Below are 3,149 nucleotides of genomic sequence, written 5' to 3' on the forward strand. Positions count from 1 at the left end.
TCAATTCTGAACCTTCACACTAAGGCTGCAACCGTTTTTGTATACAAAAGGAAAACGTCATTGCCACGACTGCCATACACAATCTGTACTTGCTATTTATCACTCCCCCTCTCTCCCTGCTTCTCTGTCTTCTTCTCTCTGTTAAAACTTCCTTATCTGTGGTGCTGACTTCTTCACCAGCCTGTAAAGCTCCATCATCACAGTTTGTCTGATGAGACTTTAAGCAGTATGCTTTTTTGGTAAAATATCACCAGTTCAAGCTCTCAATCTGTTATACTCATACATCTATTTGTATGTCCATTCATCTATAATCTATGTCATCAGTGTCATTGAACATATTTAACATACTGCATATGAATACCTCAGCTACAACACATAAAAACATACATTTTGTACAAATTATAAAATGTGCAAATATATCCTAACCTGGTGTTTGGGACCCCTTAAATGTGTCACAAAATGATTCTGAGGCTTGTTGATATGACTAATGGAAAGGGTCCATTATGGAGGTTAGAGGGGAAAATCCCTCTAAAGCACAACACATAAATATCTAGCTTTGGTGCTGCTTCATTTGAAGGGTCCACAAATCAAAAAGGTTAACCACTGTTCTGTGTTTGCTTTAGTTTTATTCTAAAGGGAAGAATAACATCAAAATGCATCAGATCACTCACTGAAAAATATCCACTGTAGGGTCACATGTCAGCAGCCATAATTGAATTGCAAATGAGCGCTGCAGACTGCTTGTTGGGGGCAGCAGAACGCCATGCAAGAGCTGCCATGCAGGCTGTGTACAGGACACCTATAGAGCCCGTAAGACCTGTGGGAGCTGGCCTACATAAACTGATAGATACTGCTCACCACAGAGAGAAAGAGAGACACACATGGAAACGCATGGACACACATTGACACACATGGAGACACACACACTCACACACACTCACACACAAACACAAACATACACACACACAGGGATGGGGAAAGTGATCAAAGTAAAAGATTTTCAGAGGTGGAAAACGACGTGTTGTGCCTGGAAAATCCATCGTCAGCAATCCAACCACTCACTCTCTAGCCCTGTCCCATACACAACATACACACACACAACACACTTAGTACATACACACTGGTCCGAGATCTCACGTGTTATGGAGAGGTCTATTAACATTCTCCACACATGGTTGACAAGAGTGAGCCTAGGGTCTTTGCTCTCAATGTAAAGAAAAAGCACTGTCAAAGTAAACGACTGCACCACATCTCATCCCAGAGATGAACTCGTGATTGCAAGAAAATCATTCAATGAAGCATCAATCAAATACTGTTTACTGAGAGATAATAAGATGTGTCTTTGTCTTACAGCACTTTGTCATAGTAAGCTTTATGCATGTAATATTGTTTGAAATATTCCAGTACTGACTGGTTGTACTTAGCTCTATGGGACATTTGTTGATATGCAGCGCTTATAAACAAAGCCAAACAGTAGCAAGTCGTACCAAATAAATTAAAATGTCATGTATCATTCAAGAGCAATAGCTCCTTTTATGTAATATAAGAATCTAAACCTGTTTGACATGCATAAAAGCCCCCACAGAAGAACATTTTCTAGCAGAAATAATAAAAAAAATCCCAACTGGGACTGATCAATGTAACAATGTCTTCCATTTTTCATGTTACTGTTGTGCGTTTCCCTGTTATGACAAGTGGAAATTCATAAAATGAAACAAGTGCATTACTACTGGTTGCTTTAAGGTGAGGCTTTTATTTTGTCTTTACTTGCTGTCAAAGCATTCATTACTTACTGCTACTGTAATGAAGGTGTGGAAAATAAAGTAACCATTTCCTCTTTTGATTATGGCAGGTTCAGCTCGGTTCGGGCAAAAGTAGATGACCCTAATCTCGCTCCTTGTCATGTACACAGCAGTGGTGGACTTCCACACTTGGCTAGCCAAAATCTCAATCGTAAATATATCATCTGCTTTGTGAGAGATTACAACTAAAAACACATGAACGAGCCACAATGTTACACTGGGTGACATGTTCCTTCATTAACTAGAAAACACACACACACACACACACACACACACACACACACACACACACACACACACACACACACACACACACACACACACACACACACACACACACACACACGTTTATTTTGAGTTGCTCCCACATACACCAGACAGCTGTCAGAAATATTGTCATTGCACCAAATCTGCAGCTGAAAATAGTCCCCAATGAAGAACATGTGCACAAGTATACTGTTGTTAAGAAAAATGTTGAGGGACTTTATTCAAGTGTTTTCATTTTATTTTACTTTATACTTGTATTCCACTACATGTGCTGTATGTTGAAAGCTGTACTTAGAATAATCAGTGATAGATAAAAAATAGCCCCATATTTATCAGCTGCAACAATAAAGTGATGTACACATGAATGCATTATTTTAACATAATATTGGAATATTCTGAAATGGTCCTTATATTTTTGATAGTTTAGGTATATTTTGATGCAGATAGTATTGTACTTAAATTTTTCAGCAGGAAGGGATGATGCTGATATGGAAAAGTTTGGGGAGACAGATTGTTGTAATGTTGGTTTGGGTATTGTCATTTGATTTGTTGAAAAATGGCCAGACTTCTCCTCTAAAGAAGAACTTATACACATGAAGACGTGGTGATTAAATAGGAAAAATCGTATTGAGTTGATAAAATGCCAAAGAGCAGCGAACCCCGGTACATCCAGAGATTAGCCATCTCTCAGTCTCTTCCTGTCTGATAGCCAATGATAGCCGAGCCGAGACAGACAGAGCAGGACGGAAGGCAGATGCTGTCCATTTACAGAGATTACTATCCTGCTTTCAACCCATTCTTCTTCTCTGCCTTTCAGTCTCACTCTGGTCTTTAAAAGTTCCTCATGACTCCGGCGATACGTAAGAAACTCCAGGATGCTACTGATTCCGATCTCACGCATATTGCAATCACACACCTTTCTAAATTTCTGTTTTTATCTCATCCTAGCTCTTTCATTAATGGAGGCTCTGGTTATTTTTTAATTCAATGCAATCACCATTATTTATAGACTCAATAACTTTAAATTACCTCCATGATAAAAGCTGTGAATTTGGGACGGATGAGAGGATGTTAAAGACG

This window comes from Notothenia coriiceps, unplaced genomic scaffold, assembly GCF_000735185.1.
Source record: "Notothenia coriiceps isolate Sejong01 unplaced genomic scaffold, NC01 NC01_scaffold00020198, whole genome shotgun sequence".
NCBI classification, from domain to species: domain Eukaryota; kingdom Metazoa; phylum Chordata; class Actinopteri; order Perciformes; family Nototheniidae; genus Notothenia; species Notothenia coriiceps.